We start from the raw sequence: 26,682 nt of genomic DNA on the forward strand, positions 1-26,682 counted from the left end.
AATTGGAGTCTCACTGACCATTTCAGACAATATCATTAAAATCAATGAGTTTGAAAGAGAGAGAAAAGAACATGGTTTGAAAGAGTTTGTAATCGATGCCGTCACGTTACCAGGTCGGGCATCCCAAACTGAATCAATTATCCAAAATTTACCGCGTCAGTAGCAATCGCACTAGTTGAAAGGAACCAGCAAACCCGACCTTTTCGTCACGAACTGACGGTGAACTTATTGGCAGAAGCGGCTTAATTGTACTCGGGGCGCGCGCGTCAGCACATCCCTCGCGCTCGACTGCACATAACGCTCAAGCTTCAATCAATGAACGATCTCCTTCGAATTAAAGGCCGCTCACAGTGACGTGCTATTCGTTTTAAATGATTTGCAGACCATTATTTCCATTACAATATTCCTGTTTTCCATTCAATTAAACCCAATTCACAAATGTTCGACATTATAGATGTATGTATAATACGAAAAACAAGAAACCTGTAACAGCGCCCTCTATATATTTAACAAGCCAACCCGGACTTTAAAAAAAAAAAAGTTCTGAACCTTGTCACTTCATTGCTTTAGATTTAACGGAAAATTACGAGACAATGTAAATTAAAACTTTGATTCGTTACATCGAGAGTGGCAAGTTGCTGATTCTAAATGCAAAATGATGATATTAGTTTTTTGGGGTTTTTCTAATGAAAATAACTCGATATTTGTCCAAATTGCAAGAGAAAGAAAATGAGACAAGTGACCCATAGCTAATTCCCACGGCATCCCAAGCGGCTGCACGATATAAGCCACACATCGACACATCAACTGGTGACCCTCAATCATAAACTAATCGCTCATTGAAGACATAAAGGATGGTTTTATGTAAATCATAATAATAAGGAGCGAATCCACATTACGGTCTTCTGTAGGCTAATTGTTAGTTTTGGACGAAAATATGTGAGGTTATCTGTGAAATAAAAAAAAAAATGTTACAACAAAGGAAAAACATAGGACATAAAGATGTCAAAGAATTTTGGACATTTTATCTTGGTTACTATCGCCAATTTGACGTAAATGACTTGATCAACGCCTTATGCTTTTCGGAACAGTTCAGCCTATCAATATGTTCGGTCCCCCCTCCCCCCCCCCCCCCCCCCCCCCCTGTCAAGCCAAGATGAAATCAAGCTGCTAAAATATGAGAAGATTTCATACCACAAAATAACATCCCGAGGGCACGGGGCTACAGGAGACGAAATCTGACCGGGAATAGGGAAATGGAACATTCACGGGGTGCCGTTCAAACACACCGTCTGCTTGGTTTAGTGTACACGCTACCCACAAATCCATTCCTGTATTGTGGGATACGCTGCACAATCCCGGGCAGGGGTGGCTGGAGGGCGAGTCTTTCTGACGCCCCGCCTCTAATGGGGTAAGAAACGAGTGGTGCCATGTTTTAAATATCTGCTTCCTTCTGTGCACCGAAGAGGCGACTGTAGAATCTGAAGTTGCTTGGAGAGTCTATGAATACAAAATCTTCAGTCCAATCGATACTTCTTTGCATGGATCTTACGAAGCATTAAACTTTGTAGTACAGTGGAGTCACTAGGGCATGCCCCCTCCACCATCGAGGCCTCCCCCCCCCCCCCCACCCAGTCTCCCCCAGACTAGACCTTATGCCTTAATGCCCCCCACCCAGTCTCCCCCAGATAGACCTTATGCCTTAATGCGGAGCCAGAGGGCAATTGCTTTGTACCCCTTGGACAGCAATGAGTGAACCTTTCGTGCATGCATTGTTTAAGATCACCTTCTGAGAAACCTGCAACGCATAAGATCTGTCGGGGAGGGGGAAGCCAAACCGATTTATTTTCTCATCAAACCCGTTGAGTGCACCCTCCAGAACCCCTCCCCCAATCCTGGATGTCCCCTGTAAATTGGATCCCAGCTTCGACACTCTTTTAAATTGCTGAATTTGATTGCAAGTCATTACTAGCAAATTTATGCGTCAAGGACTCTGACCATTTTCTTAAAACAAATTATGTATCTTCAGATAGATTTGACCCCAGCTTCGACACTCTTTTAAATTGCTGAATTTGATTGCAAGTCATTACTAGCAAATTTATGCGTCAAGGACTCTGACCATTTTCTTAAAACAAATTATGTATCTTCAGATAGATTTACCAGCATCATTCTTGACAGATACTCATCGATTTTTCAGTGATTTCGCTTTGGGGTAATCCATATTCTCAAAACACAATTCTGGGCCTAGGCTTAGCTCGGAAATACTTCTTTTCTCTTGAGAGCGCTCAGTTGATCTAGCACCTTCAGCAAAAATCGCTGTCCACACTAAAAATAACACGCCCAGAATGCACAAGCTAAACAGAAATGAACACTTCGCACGTTTAGCCTCAAACACCGAGTACTTGGGAGACTTCATTTCATTTTCTAGGCACCTGTAATTAATATAGCCGAAGACCATCGCTTCATCCAAAAATAATTGTCGAATGATTAAACAAAAATATGACCCTTTTCCTCAAACAAGAGCTCAAAATGAAAGCTAGCAGAACTGTCTTACGAAGTACTTTGTCAGTTTGACATTTTCGACATTTGTTATTCGATTTATGTGCTTCGGAAATTCAACCACCTGTCAACATTAGAGAGTATTGAATAATTCCATGGAGAAACTACAGATGGGGAGCAATAATCTGGAACACAGCTGGCCGGATCGGCGCAGAAATATGCCAGGATTTTGTGAAGGGTCGCCGGGGGATTTCGGCCGAATGCTACCTAAATAAATGAACTCTTTGAGTCAAGTGCGAAAAGTCACGGTGGAAGCGAGCAGCCGGATGAAGATTGAAGGGGCGATAACGGCGACCAGCCCGCTGAATACCCTCCACTCCCCCGGTCAGCTAGGGTCGCTGCCTGATGGTTTTCCGACCTCTAAACTGAAATGTGTTTGATTTGCATTCATTTCAATGGTGTCTGTTGGGAAATCCTTGTGTGCATTTTCTTAATTAGAAACCAAGCTTAAACCCCAAGACCAAACTGCGGCATCCAACAAAACATGGCCGTGCGTAGGCCTACTTGCTTCTAATTGATGATCTATCCCAAGAAAGATCAAAGAAAAACAGAAGCAATCAACAAAGTTAACCTCATAAATGAAATGTATACTTTTCTGCTTAACCTTGTCGACTCCACATAAGGTCATCCAATTTTCTGAGCTACCTCCACTTCAAAATCTCAGATTATTGCACAAATCAGCCTCAAAATTGAACTTCAATTTCAAGTCAAATACTCCTTCCTCACGTTTATTTGAGACAGATCTTATTTATGAGAGAAGTGGTGTTATTTCTGTTAGTCTCATCTTAGCATGTGTAAATTATTTTATTTTTCATTAAAAAAAAAATAGGAGGGGCGTGTCCCTCCCACTCGTATCACCGTCCATATCCTCAGCAAACACCATGTTTGTGTCAATCTTTTTGACAATTTACTCAAATTGACTTGTTGTCAGAAACCCAATTAGATGCTAATACGTCCAGGGTCCCCTGGGGACAAACTATGCCACTTATTTTCCCACTTTGTTTTAAATCCCTAGAACGGCTGCCTAATGAACTATGACACGTAATTGAACTATGACCTTCCCTGTGCATTCCTTAAATATACACGAGTTTAAACAAAGTAATAACAACCATGCGTCAGGCCTGGTCGCAACAAAATTAATGTGACGTAGTTAGATCTCACAAGGGGGCGCTGTTCGAAAAGTGTGTCAACAAATAAACGAGGTGTAAAGCATGGTTTAAAATTCCGCTTTTTCGACGCTCCTTTTATGGAGCAATTTCAAACATCTGTCACTTTTAAAGTTAATGTTCGTTCTTACGGCAACGGGATTAGAGCGGCGTATTTCTGTCCCAGCACTTGATGTCGGCTTATTTTTCGAGAGCCTGCAGAGCATAAAACATGTCTACTTTGCCTGGATTCGAAACTACGAACATTTTATCCACCCAACCTTTATAAGTTTGCATTATTTTAAATTAAAATTAAGAAACTGGTGTTTCGGTAAATGACACTCTCGTGCTTGATTTCAATCTGTTATTTTCCTCTCATATACTCGTTTTCAGTATAATTTTTGTTCGGAATTCAGCAATAGATAAAAAAAACTTTTATCTTTAGCCCTACGGCTTGCAGTAGGATTCCTTGTAGATACCAAAGATATCAAGGCTACTGCTGGGATAACTTTGAAAGTTATTGGGCCCAGATAGCAAGACAGCAGAGCATTTAAGCCCTCAGACACGTGGACCAAGATTCCACCTCCAGTGTCTGTCTTCCTCCCCCAGTAGACGACTGATGACCTTACCGGGTGAGCGTGGGTTGAATACCGGGGTCTCTCTCGATCGATACCGCCGGGTATTTTTAACTTCGCGGAGGTGAGCTCTCGTTATTGTTGTCTCAACCGCTGGGTGTGCTTGAGATGAAGACAAACAAGTTAAGATGTTTGATTTTCGAGGGCTTGGTTTTTGCATGGTGGGTATAAAGTAGTCCGACCCTGACAGTGGGCGGGGCTTGACAGCACGTGGGAGTAGCCTACGGGATGGGCTCAGTCAGTAGATTTGCTCTCTCAGTGCTTTCTGAAGCCTATGGAACGCAATAGTTTGAACGAAACTGACCAAGGGACTGGTAAACAAGTTGAAGGTGCTGCTTCTTTATTTAGACCACACAGTATACGCATGAAACTTAGATAATCGTTTTAACTTTCAACATTTCTGTTTTAATTTTTCTTACACGTGACGTCTTGCCAAATACAAATTGTAATCATGAACCCAGTCAAGCGAATAAGGTGAAAATTAAAGGAAAACGGCCAAGTTTGAAAAATTCAAAGACCATTACAATATTTTATTAGCCCTTTATCTATAGTTATTTACGTCCAGCTCAATAGTACGCACGTCTAAGTTTACTTGGCGACAATTATTGGCATAATTGTCATCTGTGATATAATGTACACATATTATTATATAATTATATCGAATTAGTTTCTCACGTTTATTTTGCCTAAATTACACAGCAAAGTGTGTCATGCAATGTAACTTGAAAATCCGTATTTTAATACACAGGGAGGCCTACTCACATTTTAGGTTTAGCCTTTTACTTATTATTGGAAACTGTCATCATTTTTTTTTACAAAAATTTCTGACATAATCCATGCATACCTCAAGTGCAATACACCCAGGGCAGATCGTAGGCGGGGAGCCCGTTGTGACGTCAGAATCCAAGTCAGATCACAGCCAGGTGCACGGGTCAAAAAATCACAGCGGAACGCCGGGGATTTACGGAATAATAATGCGAAAAGGCAAAACATGCCGAGCCGACAAAGGTATGTGACTGGGTGTTACACGGGGCCATTATGAGACTGAGCTGGTATTTTGGAAAGAAAGCATCGATGCGTGTTAAGGCTCGTATGATGTTGTTCAATGCAACAGTGATGTGTGGTGTAACCTTGCCGAAATATGGTCTGGGATTTCACTGAATGCACCGAAGGAGTTTTGCAGGACAGGTAGAAGACTGTCTTTGGATGATGTTGGAGTAAAGTTGGATGCAGGACGCGCCTCGATATCTCCAGACTTTTAGTGCAACACCCAAAGCTTTAATCCATAAACTGGAAACTCGCTATATCTCCGCCGATACGTGTATGCCGCACACAAGGGAAACTTTGGACTTGTTGACTCCCTGCATTGCAGATTCTCTCTTGTCTCAACATTTAGCCGGCTGAGGAACTTCGTAATTTTGAACTCCCTGTGACTTGTGTCAGATTAGCGTGGACCTTCAGTGGATGCTGGTAGTGAGTTGAAGTGAGCTAACAAAAAAGACTTTGTGCGTTCTCCAGGAAACATCATTTTCAGGACTGAGTTGTGCTTGGAGTGGAGTGGGGCCCACATCCAACGGCAATATTACAAAGCTGGTAAGTTAACCTCTGTTTTGGATGTGTGATATTATTTTCTAAAATTGTCGTAAACTTTATTGTTCTCGCGGGAAAAAAACCTAAATCTGGATTTGAGCATGATTTATTCTTATGGGCTTCGCAAAGTCTTACTACATTGTGTGTGTAGTATTGCATCTCTTTATTTTTCTTAAATAGTTACAGCGGTGTATAGGGAGATCACAGATAATTGAAGTTTTCATCAAATAAAGTGAAGAAAAGAAGAAATGACCCTGTAAAAGTTATTCCAAATTCTACATTTTCATGCATCGTACACCAGTGTTGCTCACAAGTCATACTACACATGTATGAAAACAGCTTTGTGTTTTTCGTGCACTGTGATCACTTGTATGGGTTATTTTTCGGACTGTTATTGAATGACGAGTATTTTCCACGCGGCCGTATGGATTCAACTACTTAATTCCTCATTCAAGATATTTGTGCACAGGCTAATTATAATACCGGTTTGCTCAAAATAAATATTTGTCAAGTTGTTGACAATGTGTCTCGTTATGTAGACTGCGCTACGTCTGTTATGTGCACAGAGCTTCGTATGGGATAACGAGTGGCCAACATCGGGCCCTTGCGATCGATTATACACCCGTTCGATTATTGGAAATCGAGACTGTTTTGCAAAATGAGCTATCAGCGGGATAACAAAAAACAGAGGCGACGCATTCCTTGCGTTATTCAGTTGCGGTCATTTGCCTTTTTGCTATTTCTGGCTTTCGCTCGCTTGCCGGTGAAAAAAAATGGTAAAAGTGGTTTAATTTTGACAAGCGTCTTTGAATAGAATGATATTTGTCGCTAGGAGCAATGAACGCCTGCACCTTTTAATTGTCATCCCTGCGAAGAAAAACAAAAATCCCCAAAATAAATACTGACTAAAATGTGGAATGTGATGAATTTGCGAGTTCAGCAACTGGAATTCTAGGTTTTCATGTATTACATGTACTGCACATGTACATGTACACATTGTATGTGGTAATCTGTGCAGGTGTGTTTGTGTGGGCTAGAAGTGACTTCATACGTGTGTCACTCAGCTGTTCAGATATGTCATGTTATGTCCAGTCTTCTCAATTTGATATACTGCGCGATTCCGTGCAAGGTCGTGCGTTGCGCATTGATTTACAGTGGCCCGCGACGAACACGGGCAGATCCCAACCTGGAATTGAGACCCAATTGCGAATAGCTTGCGGGTGCTGCAGTGAAAAGGTTGTAAAATTTCAAGTTGGGCAAAGCCCATTTGCCTTTTTTTTTTTTTAGCTATTGAGGACACAATGGGAGGGCGCTTTTTTCAGTGGGTGAACAAACTCCATTCTATTTACCCAAATTTAATTAATTAATAACGCCATCCTATTGTATCCGCCACATCTTACATGTATGAACAACTGTTAAACTACTTCAGAGGATAACTTATCACCCGTACCGTTGTTGTGACAAAAGACAATGATTTAATGGTCGTCTGGGATTTAGAGGAACGCGAGGGGTTTTAGTAGGCATTTATTTTGTTGCCAAAACACTTCAACGACTGAAGCACAAGGTTCGAACTTGTGGAAGAGGGTCGCTGTCGTGTTTCGCATATAATACGTTCACCCGTTGCGTGCAAATTTGGGCTTCGTAAATTAATATAATGTTTCTTGTTCAGCACCAGCTAGAGAGTTGTTATTTGGTCGAGAAAATCACGAGTATATGCAGGCGCGGATCCAGGGGTGGGCCGCGGGGGCACGTGCCCCCCGTCAAATTGAGTCCACAAAAAAAATGAATAAAACAGGGGAGAAAAAGAGGGGAGGTGAGAGAAATGGAGGGAAGGAGGAGGGCAACCTTCTAACAAAAATGCCGGCGCCGATATTAAACATCAGCGGCCTGCAAACATTGTGTACTGGCCGTATGACACAGGGAACTCGAGTAACTTCGAAATAAACCGCGATCCCACCTTACGTATCCATACGTAACCCTGCATGGTATATGGGTTATGAAATGCGATTCATATGAGCGTACGTACCGGTAAGAAAACCACGCACGTGTGACGGCCGATGTGCTCTGTTTAGCGCGGTGAGCGCGACATACACGTTGAACCACGGATCAGATCCGTGGTTGAACGCTGCTCTTTGGACCACAATATTGGTCAAGGGATGTGTTTTTGTATAACAATTTGCCAGCATTTCTTCCACGCGCTTTCAGGGAGTCCAAAACATGTCCGTTTCAGTAAAAAATGTCCGTAGAAAATCTTATCTTATTGATAAACTGAAAATTTATACTTCATACAAAACATTAGAAAGCATCCTTGCAAAAGTTTACAAACTTAGTCTATACAGTTCTGTTTCAAAAATGCACGAAAACAATTATGCAGACGAAATGGTTATCAAGTGAAAAACAGAAGAAACTTAAGGGCTTGTTAAAGCAAGAGTATACATGTATATTAAACCAATGAAAATTGAAATCCTTTTTTAACTTAAAACATTTTGCTCAAATAACTCATGGAAAGAGGGGCCAGATATCGCCTCAGATTGCACCACAGAGCATCTAATTATCAAAAAAATTCCCGGGGCCCTAAAGCAGGCCCCGGACCCCACGCCGAAAGACATTGCGCTCCGCATTATTAGTCCTCGGGGCAGATCTCCCGACGCATCCTTAAAACAGTTTACAATCTAAGCCTATCCAATTCTTTTACAAAAATAAAATGCAAGAAATTGATTATGCAGTCGAAAAAACTTGGTTATCAAGTGAAGAACAGAAGAAACTTAACTAGGCTTGTATTAAGAAACACAAGAGTACAATTTCAAACCAATGAACAAAAAATTAAAAAAACACATGGTGTTACCGCAAACCGAAGCGATAATGAAAAAAAAATCCTAATAATCTTCACAACATTTTGATGAAATGGGGCCAGGAATCGCCTCAGTTTGCACCACAGAACATCTGTAGAATCAAAAATTTCCCGGGGCCCTTCAGTGGGCCCCGAACCCCACGCCGTAAGACACTGCTTCACGTTCGCATTAGTCCTTGGAGCAAATGCCCCAGCGCATCGCCCGTTGCAACAGTTTACAATCTAAGTCAATACAATTCTTCTTTTTTTTAAAATACAATGCAAGAAATTATGAAGACAAAAATACATGGTTTGCAACTTTGAAGTACACAGTAGCTTAAAATTTGTAAAAATAAGAGTATATTTTTAAAAAAATCCTTATAAGATTATCAACTTTTGCACAAAAAATTCAGGGGGAAAGGGACCAGGAATCGCCTCAGATTGCATCACAGAGCATCTAGAATCCAAAATTTCCCGGGGCCCTTCAGCAGGCCCCGGACCCCACGCCGTAAGGGCTTCGCGCTCCGCGCTCGCATTAGTCCTCAGAACAAATGCTCTAGATGTGCCCCCCGTCTAAAGAAATCCTGGATCCGCGCCTGATATGTACGAGTAGTTTCAAGGGCGGATCCAGGGGGGGGGAGCCAAAGGGGCCATGGCCCCCCCCCCCCCCAAAAAAAACGAAACCAACTGGGTTTTTTTTATGTGACGTCGCAATAAAGGCAGGCAATGAGTACACCACCATCTTTTCCTCAAAAAACATTGGCTAAAGTGGTCAGAAATTGCCTCAGATCGCACCACAGAGCATCGAGAATCCAAAAAAATTCGGGGCCCTTAAGCGGGCCCCGAACCCCACGCCGTAATTTTTTGACCCACTTTTTGGGAGACACGATTTTTTTTTTGGTTCCACAAAAATTGTGTTCTGGATCCGCCTTGAGTAGTTTAACATGAGTACGAGTACGAGTATGAGTACTCTTTCATGAGTACGAGGGCTAGTGCATTTCCACGAGTCTGAGTACGAGAACTCTACACTGGCCTCCGCCATACCAAACTAACTTTTAAAAACATACTCTCCGGAACTAAGCCTTACATTTTACTCCACCCAGACTTGATTTCGAAACTTTCGAAATTCTTGAAAGCTAGTATGCTTCACCTCGACTTTTTTTCTGAATGAAAACTCCTTGGCAACCAACAAACATAAACGTTCAACAAGCATAAGTGCCAAAACAACTGTGCAGTATTTCAAAGCGAGCAGTGACCTTGGCTAAATACTCACAAAATAAGCTCAAGCATCAATACGAAATTCCTCGTGTTGAAAGTTTGGTCAAGAAATTAAGTAAGGGAGGAAAGGGGCTCTTGAAGTGCCATTGAGGCAAGGGAATTATGTCAAGATGTCTTAGCTCGTGCTGCAGTGCACCATACAAACACTGTACTGGTTGGCTACGGTGCTCCAGAGCTGCCATCTGACTCGGAATGGGATTGTGAAGATGCGCGCACAGCGCGCGTACGCGCGCGTGAACCAGGGCGCGCACGCAGTGGATCCTGCTTGACTTGAGGCCGACCATAGCATGGTATCGTCGTGTGTATATGCCGTTATTGCATCGTCTACCAAGCTTTATTCACCGTATCTGGCGCCTTCATGGCGGGATTATTGCCCCAATAACGGGTACATAGACCAGTATCTCCAAAATCGTTCTGAACTATTTCGCTTTTCAAAAATAACCCGGACAACTATAAGGCACTTTTCAAGTAATTGTCTCCTTAATGAAAGGGAAAAGGACCAGTTCGATCCCCAGCCGCGTTTTGGTTGAAAATACATACCGTACATTAATGGTCGTTAGTTGGAAGCCCAATACATGTACATGTACATCCTCTAACAACAAATCTTTTCAGATGATTGCAGTGAAAGGCGTAATGTACGCATCATAAAACTGTCATCGTTTACTGTAAACGTGATTATGATCGCCCTATCCATAGAAAGTGTTGTGGAAAATGGTTTTATTTGTGTTGAGATATGTGTCGTGGAGTGCTGAAATTTAACAGACAGTGTCATCAGAATGGTTTTCGTGACACAAAGAAAGTTGCTCAAGGCTTTGAGGGGAAATAGTTCCTTGATCATTCCAAGGGCTACTATCTTTCACCTGCTGGGACACCTGTTCTCGTATTTAGGAACGGTGCCATCTTCTAGACCTCCACGTTCCTGGTGAATTTGACGGAAAGATGTGAAAGTTTCCCCTTTCATATCGTTGCCCCGTTTGTGTTCCTTCCTCCATGCCCCGTGTAACGATTTAAGTCGTATCTTAAGCCTAAGCGTGAACGTTTACAATTCGCAGATACATAACACATTCACGTATATATCGTAATTACTTTAACGAATTACTGTTTTCGATCAAAAAAGACTTAGTCGGTACCCCATGGCATAATATTCTAGGCACATATTACAGGGCTTCATACTCGTACCTCTCTGTACAAGTTTTTCAGACAAAGTACCCCTCAGTATTCAGTTTTGGGTCATTTCATGACCCAAAACTGAAAAAAAATATGTACAATGTTTTTGGTCATCTTGCAGGATGAAGGCTGCGCGCTCGTCTGTCAATCTGCTACCTCGTATGGGTGGCGTATAACGTCCCGTACAATGATCCAAAGTGTTCGATTGCAAATAAGCCAAGCTTGGTGACGATTCCATCCCATTTGGTTTTAATTGACAAAGTCTTCAGACCATGGCGATACGATTGCTTTGGGATATAATTACGTCGGCTGTACTAAATGGAAGAAAAAGAGCATAGGCTTTTTTAAGAATAGCTCAGACACGACTGGTTCGGCCTTGAAGTATCTCTAAATATAGTGCAATTCTTTTGTCAACTTTGAGACAAGTCTTGCCTCCAGCCTGAAGCTTTCTTGTAAAATGGTGAATATTTGACTGGCAAGTACTCAGAGGGCTACTTATAGCCGTGTTTAGGTGAGGGGATGAAGTTATTTAATCTCCCGTAGTGTGCATGTTGACTGTGTTCCAGTATACTTTACTCAAAACCCAACAGGACACTTCCTAACAAACTAAACCATTCCAATATTTTTTTTCAACTTCAGGGCTATACTAAGCATTGTTGGTTACTTCCCGAGATTGAACCCTTTCGAAAATGTCATGAACGCGACCTCCTTTTTTCATGGGAAATCTGGTCTTTAACCAAAAAAAATTCTGAACAGTCGGAACTACATTGAACTTTTAACGCACTTTCATAACAGTTCGAGAATTGTTTGTCTGGAGCCATCAACACAAGTGATCTCTTATCTCTCATCAAAACAGCCAAGCGTGATCAGTTTGTCTCCGTGACGTAAATTCACGTATGATGCGCGTGCGCGCGCACCTTGCGACCATTTCTCATGATTGCTTATGCGCGTTCCTCCGCGACCGCGCATGCGCAGTTGCGCGAGAGCAAATCCCTCACGCGTGACTCTCCCGCACGGAACAAAGGAATGGGAACTGTTCAATGTCAATGCTGGGAATTCAGACCGCAAGATTATACACTCGACAAGAAAAAAAAACCTTTTCTTGTTTTGACGTCTTTGTGTCAAAACTTTAGATAACCCGGTTATCCGGGTCAGAGATAAAGAGATTTGGGTTCAAAGGTCACATGCTATTGTGATATCTCTCCAAAATCTGGGACTTTCGTCTGAGCGTACACGTTCTAGGGTGACTCATGTTACTAAACCTGACATGAAGTACGGGTCAACCCAGGGACAAAAATGTGCGAAATTTTGTATACAAAATGCAAAATTTCAGTCCCAAATTAATGTTTCCAAAGCGGGCCCTTATTATAAAGACGACTATAGGCCTAGTCCGATTTTTAATTTCTTGAACATGCGAACTTTACTTTGAGTCATGTTATTCGCTTATTTTTTTATTGTCAAGCTAGAAAATTACATGAAATTTGACTTCCCAGTGTACATTAATTAAAAAGGGTATAACAATACGTTAAATAATTACATAATAATTATGTGCCCAGTTTCTGTCATATTTCCACTAACTCTAATTTTTTTACGTGTATTTAACCTAGTTAAAGCACGCCACCAGCGTCGAAACGGAAACCTCAACTTGGAGTATCCCAGCGTTCGCGCCTCGTGATAATGTAATTGAATCAACATCTGAATTCGATGTAAACTCGTATCAAATTCCGTTATTTAATATCTCTACGAAACCAATATTTAGTAAGTAGTGCGTCATTCATAATCTTGTCAGCGGGACTTATCTTACCTCTGCCCTCGATGACGTCACGTAAAAAGGAAGGTGGTTGCGCGCTGGAGCTGTGCAAACAATGACGTCAGGTCGACCTTGTTTCATTCCAGAAATGGAGTCAGAATAGTAGGTTTTGTAGATATTCATTACAAAGGAACGTATGTGTCAACGTTTAATGAGAATCAGTCTCAGCTTTCGGGGTTCAACCTCGGAGCTGAAAATCTACACTTTTGACCCAAAACTCGCAAAAACAATCAGCTGCCGAGTCTGATCCTTTGACAAAAAGACTGGTTCTGTTGGCAATTCTAGCGTCACGGGAATTACAAACCGGATTTTTTTGGTATTATAAGAGCTAAGTAAATAAATGTGAGAATTTATTTTTCAAATCTTGTACATCATATCATCTAGTAATGGTCAAGGAGATAACAGACTAGGAGTTTTAGATCATTTCTTTGAATCATTAATCAGATTATCATAATTGGCTCTGTCATGGACATTACATTTTCTTCCCAAATCGCTGGAATTGCTCCTGTCTGTTTGCTATATGAATAACAATTATACAGGTACATGTATATCGGGAGGAAATAAATTCGGCGCTTTTTTTCCAAATAGATTAGACTGCACTGTGTTATTTAGTTAATTAAGATCAGCCTTTGAGTTGTTTCGGATTGTTTTACTTACGTGCATCGTGACAAAGAGTTTGCTTTAGATTGGGCTTTGCAAGGTCATTTTCTGTAATCATTAATTTGAAATCATCGATACTCAAGATGTCTTTATGAAATGTAACGTTTTGAGAATCGGAAAATCTGCGTCATCTATAATACATACACAGTCGTCGACCTGGAATTGCAAATATCCGCCATATTGACAAGTCCTGTGACCTTTGGCTGACCTGAGCACGGCACGAGTCCGTAACCTAGACCATGGTAACACAGCAAACAGCCCGACACCATGCTGAAAACTGAACCAAATCTGATCGGAGGAGACGTCTCATACGATATACACGGAGAAACACCACCTGGACAGAATTATACTGGCTAGAACGAGAGAAACACAAAATTGAAAGAAATTTTATAATTTCAACGATCCAGCGTTTCAATTTTAAAAACAGAATATTACAAACTTTAGTTTTGTCATCGTATAGGATTTGCATAAAAAATATATCAAATGGAGCACATGCTCATTTTGAAGTATTGCTCAGTTGCTTTTGGCACTTTTGTTTAGTTGAACGTTTATGTTTGTTTGAAGGAGTTTTCATTCAGAAAAAAAATCTAGGTGAAGCACATAGCTTTCAAAAATTTCGAAAGTTGTAAAATCCATAGTCATCTCCAAACCAGACTGGCACCTTTCCGGAAGATGTCAAAGAAAAAGAATAAAGACGTTTAAACGAGACTCACCATTAGTGTAAGTGATGTTATGCTTTAAAGATACTTCAATGGGATGTTGGAAAATTGGAGATGTAGTGAGCAACAAGTATTCGTGAAGTCATAACCTTTAAAATGATGACTAGTTCTTTGGGTAAACGGAGCACCCTCATGCTATCGTGTGGTTTGTGGTTTTCTTGGATTTCTAACCTATTTACTGAGTTATTTTGTGGTTTGCAGTGTGGTTGAAGGTCGATTAAGCGCACGTGCCTAACAGGCTCAATGTTTTGCTCGTCCCAGGGGGCGAGCCTCTTCGTACCTATCTCACTGACTGACTGACTGACTGATCATGACAGTGACTTATGAGCCGGGCAGTGCTATTGTATAGGATTACCCTGTGGTGTCAATGAATGGGCTAGATCCAGTGCATTGTGTCGACCAGAGGACTTCCTGTGATAAGCCACTCTGAATCAATTAAAGTTATTGCGTTCTGTGGCATTAACTGTAAGACTTGCCAAGTCTTGTGTCAAGAGGCCAAACCTCGTTCTCATTTTTTCTCTCCCTCCCCTCCCCCCCCCCCCCCCCCCCCTCGAATCACACGTCATCAATTCGAAGCTCATCCAACCACGTGATGGGCCACGCGTATAAACCCAGAACGATTCGTGAATTCACGGCAATGCCACGCACGGCACGTACCATACGATCGCCTCACCCCACGCCTGAAGACGCTCACCAGTTGTCTCAGGGTTCCGACCGTAATTCAAAGTGACAGCTTTAAGACATCTCGTCCAACGGTTCGTGATCAGGTAACAAGACTAGAACATCCCTGGAATCAAACCCCGCCTAATTCCACGCATCGTTGAAGAAGAGGAGCTGTCTATTTCGTTTAGGCAGTGAGCACGCTCGAAAAATATAAATTGAAAAAAACTCACTCCTGAAATGTTACGACTTGTTAAACGTTTTAGCCATTGTAGGTTGTAATCACGTTTATTTCAGTGTGGAGGCACTGATCTTAATTCATCTTTATGATAAAATAATTATTCTGCTGATGACGAAACGTACATTTAGTGAACAAGAGCATGCAGCATTGAAGAGTATGGCTAATTCAGAAAACACATTATATAACTTTAAACCGTACACACAAATAACAATTTCCTTACAAGTTTGTAATGTTTACCAAAAGTCTAAACATATAAGTTTGTTACAGATATTACATGTATATTGTCGATTTGAATTTACTGTATGTCAAGTTGGTTCCTTTTCAAAGATGTGAAGACTGACGAACCACGAAACTATAACCATCTTTTCTCAGGAATCCCACAAGGGCAACGCCCACTCCTCCCTTTGAAGAATCCGAACAACATCTGAGAAGCCAAAATTCCCCTTCTACCAACCGCACCCATAAATAACTGAACATCTGCGTCAGTCGAAGCCTCAAGCATTACTCAGCAAAAAAAACTGAAGTTGTCATTTCTATATCTGTGCACTGCACTGAAAGCAATCCTCGCCGTCAATTCATACACAGTGGGGATCCATGTCATACACACATATACCCCTCAGGAGATAAGAAACCACAAACAAATTAGCCATTCGAAACAGCACGCTGGTAACTGCTTCGATCCTAACACATTGCAAGTACGATTACAGACAGGGGACCATCGGAGGTGCTCAATTTACTCGGTCAAATATAAAACCACAGTGGAACTATGAGGCCAGTTCAATTCCAACATCATTCGCCAAGGTTGAAAGCAGAGCGAGAATGTCCAGGGTCTGAAGTTTGCAAACATCTCAGTGCCACATCAGAGGACCACATGCAGGCCTACGTTTTCTTGTGTTGAAGATCATGATCACAGTTCGTCTGGAGTGTGTTGTTGACGGACGCGTATGATCACAAATACTTCTACGTCTGTGCACCATTTGGTATGTTCTTACTGCAGTCGCGAATGTTTTAAAGCTGCGCCTTTCTAACAAGGTCACCATCATCCAAGATTTAATTTCGTTTTTGGAATCTATTGTCGCGTCCAAAGCTCCCCGAAAGGTGAGTAATTAATGAAACATCGTGGTTAGACTAAGTGTTGTACATAATTTCATTTGGCATCCATTCTAAGTTGTTACCAATGAAACAAATTGAATTTAGAGCGGCTTTTAAAACCAAGGCGACCCAAAGTGTCACTTCCTTTCATGCATCTCTGCAATTCTTGCAAATGTTTCACAAATAACATAATTTGTTAATACCTTTTGCTCAAAAGCACTTTTGTTCTTTATGTTTTGGATGAAAACTCGTAGAAGCCTTGTGTGAATCTATAGTTCCCGTCAATGCATTGTACACATATTCCCATTAGTTTATATTTCTAGTTGAGTATGCAATGCAGTCTAGAACTCATCGGCTTAACATTCACTACCGATAATTGCTTGAGAGGTATGTTAATCTGATATATAAATATTGCAGTGCTTCTGAATATCTAGGTCCCTTTGAGAGAAAGCGTACCGAAAGATTTACGAAGTATTGTTGACTTTCCAGGGACGGGAGTGAATCTTAGATTTGTGCTCAGTCCCTCGTACGTCCTTTTTCTGGATAGTCCTGCACTCAATGTCTAGTATCTGGTGTCTCGGCTTCCTCAAAACGTGACGACAAACCTTGTTTAAAACGTTACCCTCATACCAACATTAATCAGAGGATTTCGGAAGGCTAGGGTTAAAACAAACTTTGCTAGGCCTACGTTATTCAGGAACTCTGCAGCTGAGCTGATCTTATTTCCACACGTATTCGGCTGATCGCATTCTACGCGTATTTTGTGTCCGGGACAATGACGGCTTTCAGATTAACTTGATATGAATATCAATATTCATAGAGGTCGTGACCTTGCCGGGATAAGCGCGTACATTATAAACTCGATACCAATATCAGTCTTTTGGTTCATTAGTTCAACACTGTGGTCGGTGAAATAGTTGAGGGCAGATTTTTCCCATTTCTCGGTGGAGAAATATTAACAGAGGTAACCAACATAAGCAAAACAATGTATCAATGATTGACATGATTGAAGAAGAAAAACAGTAATCGTGCGAATGCACGTTTTGTCAGCTGGAAATGGCATTCTTTAGTGTGTTTGGATTGGACGCATGAATCCGTGCGTCTGCGTTCGAGAAAAAAATCTGACACCATCACAAACCCTCCAAGTTCCAGCGTAGGCGACAAGTGCCCCGATAGCTTGGAGGTAAGTTGTTCCATCTCCCGCGACAAGATATGTTTTTTTTATATCCGTTGATCGAATCGGGTTGTTTTTGTGTTCTGGTTACACAGGTGTTTGAATGTGGTTTCGTATCTGTGTGTGTGTTCGACTCGAGGCGCCGGCGCGCCGTGGATCCATATTGCTATCGTATGACGATAACTCGGTTGACATGAACAGGCCTCAAGTGTTCAGGCGAGATTCGTTTATGAGTGGTCCGAAAACCAACGAAGATAACTTGTCAATACCACATACATCTTGTTAAATTTAATTCCAATAATTGTTCGCTCTCTTGATTTTATTCGAAAGGTTTTGAAATAATTGGTGTGTAATCGATGTGCAAGGAGTTTTGATACACAGTGAACCATGATGATGTGTTGCACTGTCCACTTTGCAGCAATTTTTTTTTTTCAGGTGAAGTATTTAGAAATGCGGATTTTCAATGCATCATGGAGCTTGGAGAAAATGGATTACTGTATGTTTCTGCCTGGAGGTATGAAGGGGAAAATATTCTAAGCGTCAGGCTTAACTTCCATGATGAATTCATCAAATGCACCGCTGCCTTTTTATTCATTTCACATTGTTGTATTTGAATGTGCTATGAACTTAGGGTTACATGTCTGTGGTATTGTAAAGGGTCTCGGTAATAAGCACTGAGCGGAAAATAGAAGCAATTTAGGAATTGTCAGGCACAACACCCGAGGCTGCAACCGATATTATTGTCTTTGTATCAGAGGTTCCCAGCATGTCATACGTCACCCATTCATTTTGTGTTGAACTGACAGTTCTCCCTATCCACGCCATGGGTTCTTTATTCAATGATTAATTTGTGGCATTGTTCATAGACAATGCATATCAAAACTCACTTCAATACCCGGCCTACCGGATTGGTATTAAAGTTATAACATTATTGCACAGAGTTTGAATCTTTGTTGTTTTCTGCGGTGTCGTGAACTCCACAAATAGGTCACCCTAGGCTACTGACTATTTATTCACAGCTGTAATCGTAGCGCATTCTTCTCAATCTTTGAATGGCCAGCCTGGGTACACACAAATACACAAAGCTCAGACTTTTTGGTGTCGGTAATATAACCGTCGTGCATTAATCATGGTATTGAAACTGGAGGTTGCTTGATAAAAGACTAGTGATTATTATGGAATCTTTTACTTGAAACGATGTAGGCCTATACCTACCAAAGTATCAAATTGTTCATAGAGTCGAGCTGATGTCTCGATCGGCCTGGCCTTCAACTTCTTCAATCGAGATACGGGGCCTAGACTCGATATTTGAGGAAGTGAACTAAAAATAATAATAAAAGGGAGCACCACTGTTGTGAGAATATACTAGTTGATACGTTTTATTAGTCGCAGAGGGTCAACCATCATCTAGCTCTGTCACTAAAGAATAAGACTTGTATAAAGCTCACCTTGGCCCAAAAGTTTAGATCAGATGACTACTTGGACCCCTCAGATCAAATTGGTCAGGGACTACCTTATAACTACGATTGCCTAGTTTGATTCAATTTTAGGGGTGGGGAAAGGGGCGGAGAAATGGTAAACTTGGTGATGCTTCTCTTAGCTCGCACAGTAGATCGATATCCTCTGTTCATCATGCTCCATCATTTTGACCTCATCCATGCCTGCATCTCTTCTTCTCGTTAGGTGTCCGTGACATGCAAAACATGTCATGTCCAATCAGACAAAACCATAACATCTCAACGCTAAACAGCAGGTATATCAACACAGCCTGGGGCCCACGAAATCAGATCCGCAAGATACATCCTTGATTCTTTGTGTCGTCAGATAAAACTCTAGCAAACTCGTCGTCGATGATGCTAGGTTAGTCGGACTTAATATCGAACACTGAATTAAAAATTGGGGGGTGTAGACAGGGTGACATTGTTCCGACACTTACACTAATACATCATACTTGAGAGTCGGGCAATTTATTCAACGTTCAGAGGAACGGGGCATGGAGAGGAACATCTCTTTTAGTCAACATCTTGGTCTTTTTGTGAGGTTTTTCCCTCACTGATTATAAACTGGTACCCCTGATGCCGTGGTTGGTCTTTATATGCTGGCAGTCACTATGGCTACGTCAGGAACTTGTCAAAGATGGCGTCAGCTGTGCATTGATACCTTGACAACCCAATATACAGAAAATATATGCTTCTTTATTGCCCTAGCTTTAAAGGTATATCCAATACTTTCCATCCATGCCCTTGTGTTTCCCTGTTTCCCGATAGCAATATCAGTGTGTATAACTGACGCGACCTGACACAAAACAGGTCAAAGCTAACCCGGTGTAACTCTACCGCGGTCTATTTTGGGTTCTGGTTCTGGTTTCTGACGGCTCAGGTAGACTCGGTGACTGAGCAAGCCAGACCCACACCGACGAATCATCAATTGTTGTCATCGTTAGCGGTGGTAGCTCTTGAACTTAGACTTGGCGATGTTTTGGTTCTACCGACACTTAGTGATCTATAGTTGTCTCAGCTTTTTGACGATTCTCCAACGCACAGTCGATCGGCATCTTAGCTGGCGTCATTTCTGCACGATTGACATCGTTTTGCGTCAGTATAGCTCTAACTTTAATATTTGCAGTATTTAATTCTCGCAAGAATCTCCAATCCTGAAGCTGTAGAAACGGTGAATATATCATTGTGTGAGAGGGGGTTCTGTCTGGTAAGATGAGTTAAATCCCATTTGTTTTAAACGAAGAATGTTGATCTTCAAATCAGGAATTTCGTCGGAGAGTTATCAAAAATCTGAGCTGTCGCGTAGTCGCACTGTACGGAAGCATAACTCCGTAGTGCAGAGTCTTTGCTCTTTCTTGGTTGATAATCTCTTAACAGGTTTGCTTTTTACACTTTTTGGTTTGAATATTAACAACAAAAGAAACATGGTATAAAACAAGAATGTTGTTTTATCTTTTTTTTCACAGTTTGTAAAACGTGAGTTCTCATTCGCAAAGACCAAGTGAGCGCATAGGTACTAGGTCCTCAATCTTTTAATTCCATCTATCTTTTTCTCGTTCCTGTTCTCACAGATTCCGGAAGTGCTTGCCTGTTCTTTCTCTCGGATTTTGACAAGGACATCGGATGTTTTGAGATCATCAACCATCTGTGGTCTTTCTGAAACTCTCGTGGCTGTTCCCCACCTGCGCACCCTGGATCTATGGGTGTTTAGGTCGCCAAGGTCCGCCGAGCCTGCGCTGCATTTCACCCGTCAGTTGGACCGTGCGTGTCGCTTCGACATCTGAGGTATGTGGGGGAGAAAAGATTACTTTAGCTCAATCCCTTCCTTAGGGCTGGCTTTAAAAAGAAAGTCGTTTCGAATCCGAAAAGTTTCAGTTATGTTTCGGTTGTTCAACATCGACATTCAACATCAACACTGAAAGTTGCCTTTAATTTGAGGTAACCTGGTAACTCAGTGAGCACACCTTTGTCGTTTCTCTTTTTTTCACCCAGTTTTAGCGCATCATAATTACCAAGTACCTAAAGGGTTTTTGTTCGGAGTGTATTGTTAAATTTGGTGAATAAGTACTTCTTGTTTGTTTTCTGGTGTATTTCGTTACGTTTCTTATGCAGCAGATGATCTACATTTTAGTCTGTATTGATGCTGTTTGTGAATTGCCATATTTTGTATAATTTATTAGTGTACACGACAAGCGAATCTGAGCATCTGTATTTCAGTTGAACCAACTCCTACGAGCTCTCTCTTTCCCCGAGCCTAAAACGGACCCCCCACCCCCAACCAAGGCCCCCCACTGTTCCCTTCTCATGATGACCCGGCTCTTGCTCGCTGTCGTTCCCTCGCATCGTATCCCGTGTCGTCATCCACCGGCGGCGGAAAAAAAATTCCAAAAATAATCAGGGGAACTCTTGTAGTTGACCCCGCGCTATGAATTCCATCTCAGATACTCGATACTGATCGGTGCGGAACGTTGGAATGCAGAGAACATGGGCATTTTCCCTATAGCATATCCTCGATTTTCGATTTTCGATTATCGTTTTGCAGTACTTCGTTGATCGTTTGTATACTAATTGGTTTATTACTAACTGATTTGAGCATGTAACAGACCACGGAAATGCCAGCATAAATGCAAGAATCGACTGAAGGCACCCTTATAAAATCACGCAAACTCGAACCCAGTCCATCGTTTGATGATTTGCAGAATTTTAGTTTTTTTAATATTCGGAGTATTCGAACCTAATACTCGAGTAAAGTACCATATACCAAGAAAAGATACAGGAAACATCGGTTCTAATAATGCTCATGCGCGGTGACACACCGATTATGCTTGTTCTCGTGTCAACGACAGAGGGCGAAGTAGCGCGTGTATGGCTTCCCATGCTATAATAACTGACGACCTCTAAAAGCTGCGAAAAAAAGGTCATTGTGAAGAAAAAATGTCCATGCAATATCCAAAGATTTGTCACGATCATGAAATATTTCCCCATGCAGCTCTTTGCGTCTCTACCCCCTCCTCCAAGTAATGCCCGACACGCCCACCCTCTTTGCCGACCTTTGACCTTGAGCACATTCTTCTCGTCATTGGCACATCTGTTCATTATTTGTATACGATGCATACCATGCACATAACTGTATTCCAACAAGTTCAAGTACATGACTTCTCAAGGACAGAAGTAGACGGGTTTCGCCAACTGAATATTATGGTCTACTTGCAGTGGTTCACTCAGATACCTTAAGCGTGCAAAACTAAATTCAGAACGAGTTCTTCAGTACATACGCCACATTACGTCAGATTTCTGGCCATTTCAAACGAAGAAAGGTACTCGGCTACTCGCAACGACAGAATGACGATGTAACATAAATGTCCCAGGATAAAATGGCTCGACCATTAACGTAATTAATCTTTGGTATTAATATCCACCCATAATAATAAGACATCGCTTGATATAACGCGCCTGTAGCAGTTTTCAGACCCATTCAGTTTATGGTAAATATTCTAATCGGATTGTAAGATTAAACTCCAAATTTGCACAGCGCAACTGTTTACCGTTAGATACACTCCAATCCTATTGATGAGGATTATGATGTGTAAAGTACAAAGATGAATAACATTCCAGACCTACCAGTGTTCTAACAAATGAGACTGTGCGTGTAGGGACCATGTAGGGCCTACTCTTGGAAAAACCCAAAAAGGATTGATCATTGACAAGCATCTGTCACTCTTTTTCACGATCTTGTTGCTGGTCAGCTAAACTGACTGACTGTCACTTGTGAAACAGGCAGTGCAATCGTATAGGAGTACCTTGTTAAGCCAATAAATAGGCTAAATCCGACCCAGTGTGTACACAAGATGCATGGAAAGACTGCCAAGTGTAAGCCCTTCTGAATCGACTCAGTATAATTTTGTGCGTCCTGTGAAACCAATTGTATTATAGACGTGCCTAGTCTTATTACATCTCGCCCATAAGCCATATGTACCACAGTACCACAATATGTAAAATGATCAACTTCAACGAGTAATATACAGCTTCCAAAATCTCCTCCAATGCCTTTCCCATTAAAATTGTACAATTGCTGAGACAAGTGGGGTATCTATTCGAAAGAGGGGCGGACACTTTCCAAAATAGATATGAGCAGGTTATTTTGGTATGCACCAGCTTTCATAAAATGCCAGCAAATTAATTCTTGTGCACCCCCTCCTGGCTTCTCAAATTATTTTCCGGTGAAAATTTTTGAGGTGACCTTCAAAAATATTTCTCGCCCTTGGCTAAAGATCCTGGTGTCAAGAACTTTGACGAAAATCGGAAGCGCGAACAGAAAGGCTCTTACCAAATTAAGTACTCTTGCCAAAGCATGACCCATCCTCTCCTTTTAAGACATCTGACGCTTTAATTTGTTGGGTTTTTTTTTCACTTACACAGCCATTGAAGCAATCTTACCATTAAAGATACTGACTGTTCCCCAGGTATGAACAATCTGGTTCCATAATGTCAAAAAATAAATCACAATTCGATCATGTCAAATGTCATGTTTTCATCGTCAGAAACATCTGTGTTTTGTCGACCTATTGCAGTGGCATTGTGCTTTATCATCAAAAAATTCCACACAAGTTTGTTTGCATTTCAAGTTGGAACGAACCTCCTACGCATGTAAAATTCCTCGTTCATGTTTTAATGCAAACATTTTTTTCGCCGTTTGAGCTGCACATTTTTCTCACAGTTCACATGATTTTCAGCTCCATTTTTTTTCCGAGTGGAAGTACCCTCGAGGTCAGTAAACCTCCGTTAGATTACCCAGCTGTCGGGGAAAATCACAATTCTAGCGATCAATGAAAGTTATCTTAAAGGTGAGGGAAGGAGTATGTTTGTACCAATTATGTCGGTACTGAAATAAGGCAACATTTGTTTGAAGTATGGATGTCTCCCACCTGTACTTCATGCACATACTGCATGGCTCAATACATCAGATAGATGTCACTTGAAAATTATAAATTTCTTGTAATCCTCGAAAGGTTGAACTTGTAACATATTTGGCAGTAATATAATGGAATGACAGTTATATTTATTTGTTCAGTACATATCCTTACCCAGGGTATGCCCAAACAGTTTAAAACTGGTTTTCATGGGGCCCTGCATACATTACAAATTGTGTTAAGCAAAGTAAAAAGCACAAGAAAAAAAAGCATTTGTGAAACAGATGATGAACATTAATACTTACAAATACAAGAACTTCAGACATATTTCACAAATAAAGCTATATACACAAGTTCAGTTTAAACATTGAAGTTCAAACAGTTTATATACATAAGTCTACAATTCTAAGTAAATTATTATTAATATTTTATTTTATTTTATTTTACATCGGATTTATTTTTGTGTAATGTATTGAAGAAAAAGAATCCCTTTTTTACCCAAAACTCCTTCCTGGTAGCGTCTTGTGTTTTCTGCCCTGGAGGGCGCACCTATTGTTGTCATTGACCCCGGTTGACCTCACCTGTCCGCTCTCGATCCCAGAACATCAGTCGTCACAGCCCCCAATCGGTGCTGTCCCAACGTATTAGGGTCACCTCGTGCCCAGGGGCTATCTAGCACCCAGGAAAACGTGACAACACTCTCAGATGGGACTCATCTAACCCGAGAAAGTGCCGAAATTACCGAATTCCTTTCATTATGGAAGCATTTTTGTAAGGCAAGTGTTGTAAACATCTGAATTCGTCGCAGCTGGCGCGTTTGCATTCTCTCTTTGATAAATAGTGCCATTGATTGATATTGGCATCTTCAAAACATGGTTTGGACAAAGAAACTTTACCTTTTGGCAGTAAATGCTGGACGGCGTTGAAGTTGTGTTTGGTGATATATTCTGGTAATTTCAGTAAACTCAAGACGGCGAATACAAATTTTAAGCTAAGTGCTAACTCAGCACTTGATGTCATCTGGTGTCCCCCATACCTAAGTTAAAATCACTAACATCACTTGACCATATTTGCAAGTGGAGACAAGTAAAAATGATTTTATATTCAACAAATGATAATAGTAGGATTAACCCCAACGAAGTTGGCAAAATTAAACAGTACTTGTTTTATGAGATCAACTCCCTCATCAATTAATTGTATTAGTGAATCCCACATTGCGTTTGTTAGGATGGTGCTATCATAGGATTGTCCTCTACCCATCGCGTCAGTATTCAATTAATGCAAAATACTTTTGTTGCACCACATCTTGGATATATTCATGCGAAACCTTGCTGAACATCACGTTGTAAAATAGCAAGTTTCGACATTCCGAGGTCCCACCGAGAACCTGGCCACAAGTTCCTCCAAACATTCCCCGAGGCAAGCCGCAAATCCTCCCCCTCGCAAAGTCAACAAACACGCTACGGCTCATGTTGTCGTACCGTGGCTTAGCCTTCCCCGGCAGCTAATCCCGATTCTTTCAGGAGGGACGGAGCGGAAAATCCTCCCGTCTACACCCTTGTGCATATAGTGGTGTTGGCTTTGGCTTTATAGTGGGGCTAGAAGTTCAGCCCAGGGCATTTGGGAGAAGGGGGGGGATATATAGACTCCGTCTATGTACATGTACGGTATACAGCTCCGTGTGCTGGACACTTTCCGTGCACATACGCGAGGACGAGTGCGTATTTGGCGCAAAGTTCGTAGTACGAAGTCTGTATCGTAATAATCTCCATGGTATCGTCTATCGTCCTTTTAAAAAGGGATGGGATAGTGGCCGTGTTAGCCCGATACTCTGTTACCCTTGGCGACATGAGAGCCAAATCTATAGAAATATCACCACATGACTACTTCTTGAAGTGTCTCACACTTTTCTTTTAAGAACACTGACCAAAAAAGTTTTGTGAAAAATCGAATGCTCCCAAGCATTTTCAACATCCGTTTAACATTAGGTTGACACATTTCAAAAACTGTAAAACAAAGTTTACTTCAAGCATATAATAGGCGACTTATTTCCAGTGTGCACCAAAAGCTGTGCTCAAATAGATTCCAGGTTTGTTTTGTGTGAGCAAGCAAGCATTCCAGGCCTCTGTAAATATTTACCAGTTGAAGACGCTAGAATATCGTTAGAGGCAAAATGTGCTTTTAGTTAGGTGACAAAAACCATATTCTTCGGTTCGAGAAAGCCCCGTTTTCCTTCCTTCGTTGCATGTGCAATTCACCGAATCTGAAGGCCTCTAAGTTGTATTACATGCAGCAAAATACAAAAGAAATGCCAGTTGACAACCGGAAACGGGCAGCTTAGAAAACATCAAGGATTGCAGAATACGCGTCAGTCATTGGTGTGTTTGTTTTCTCAGATACTTAAGTCCTCCCCACTGCAACAAATATTTCATTCTTCGCACCAGATTATCCCTAATGTCAATCATCATAACGGGATTATTTTGTTCAATAAATCTGACGGACCGGTTTATCTCTGGATAGTCAATTTTCACAAACCCCCCAAAAAGAGGGGGCTCTGTTTTGTACTTTGCTTGCATTCCAAATTGCAGAGCCATCAAGGTTTTGTGATTGAACAAAACTTATCATAGATGACTTCTTGAGACGTCCCCCTTATCTTGCTCAAATCCTGTATTGTTTGAAGACATTCTTGTGGAGATAAATCTCAAAGTTCCAG

General features: G+C 41.4%; 1 protein-coding gene across 7 annotated transcripts in view; it reads left to right on the top strand.

The window, feature by feature from the left end:
- The first annotated feature begins 5,362 nt into the window (after positions 1 to 5,362).
- The window catches only part of LOC119729217 (tubulointerstitial nephritis antigen-like), a 31,894-nt gene continuing 10,574 nt past the window's right edge, over positions 5,363 to 26,682 (top strand). The window contains exons 1-2 of one of the 7 annotated variants that reach the window (XM_038201784.1): positions 5,363 to 5,932; positions 20,631 to 20,844. The gene's annotated coding sequence lies outside the window, so the exon portion shown is untranslated. Of the gene's footprint in view, positions 5,933 to 16,060; positions 16,393 to 19,347; positions 19,421 to 19,834; positions 20,267 to 20,630; positions 20,845 to 26,682 lie in introns of those variants that run through there. The other 6 variants (XM_038201782.1, XM_038201788.1, XM_038201787.1 and 3 more) reach the window with 6 other exon arrangements.

The sequence above is a fragment of the Patiria miniata genome, unplaced genomic scaffold (genome assembly GCF_015706575.1).
Source record: "Patiria miniata isolate m_02_andy unplaced genomic scaffold, ASM1570657v1 HiC_scaffold_20, whole genome shotgun sequence".
Taxonomy (NCBI): domain Eukaryota; kingdom Metazoa; phylum Echinodermata; class Asteroidea; order Valvatida; family Asterinidae; genus Patiria; species Patiria miniata.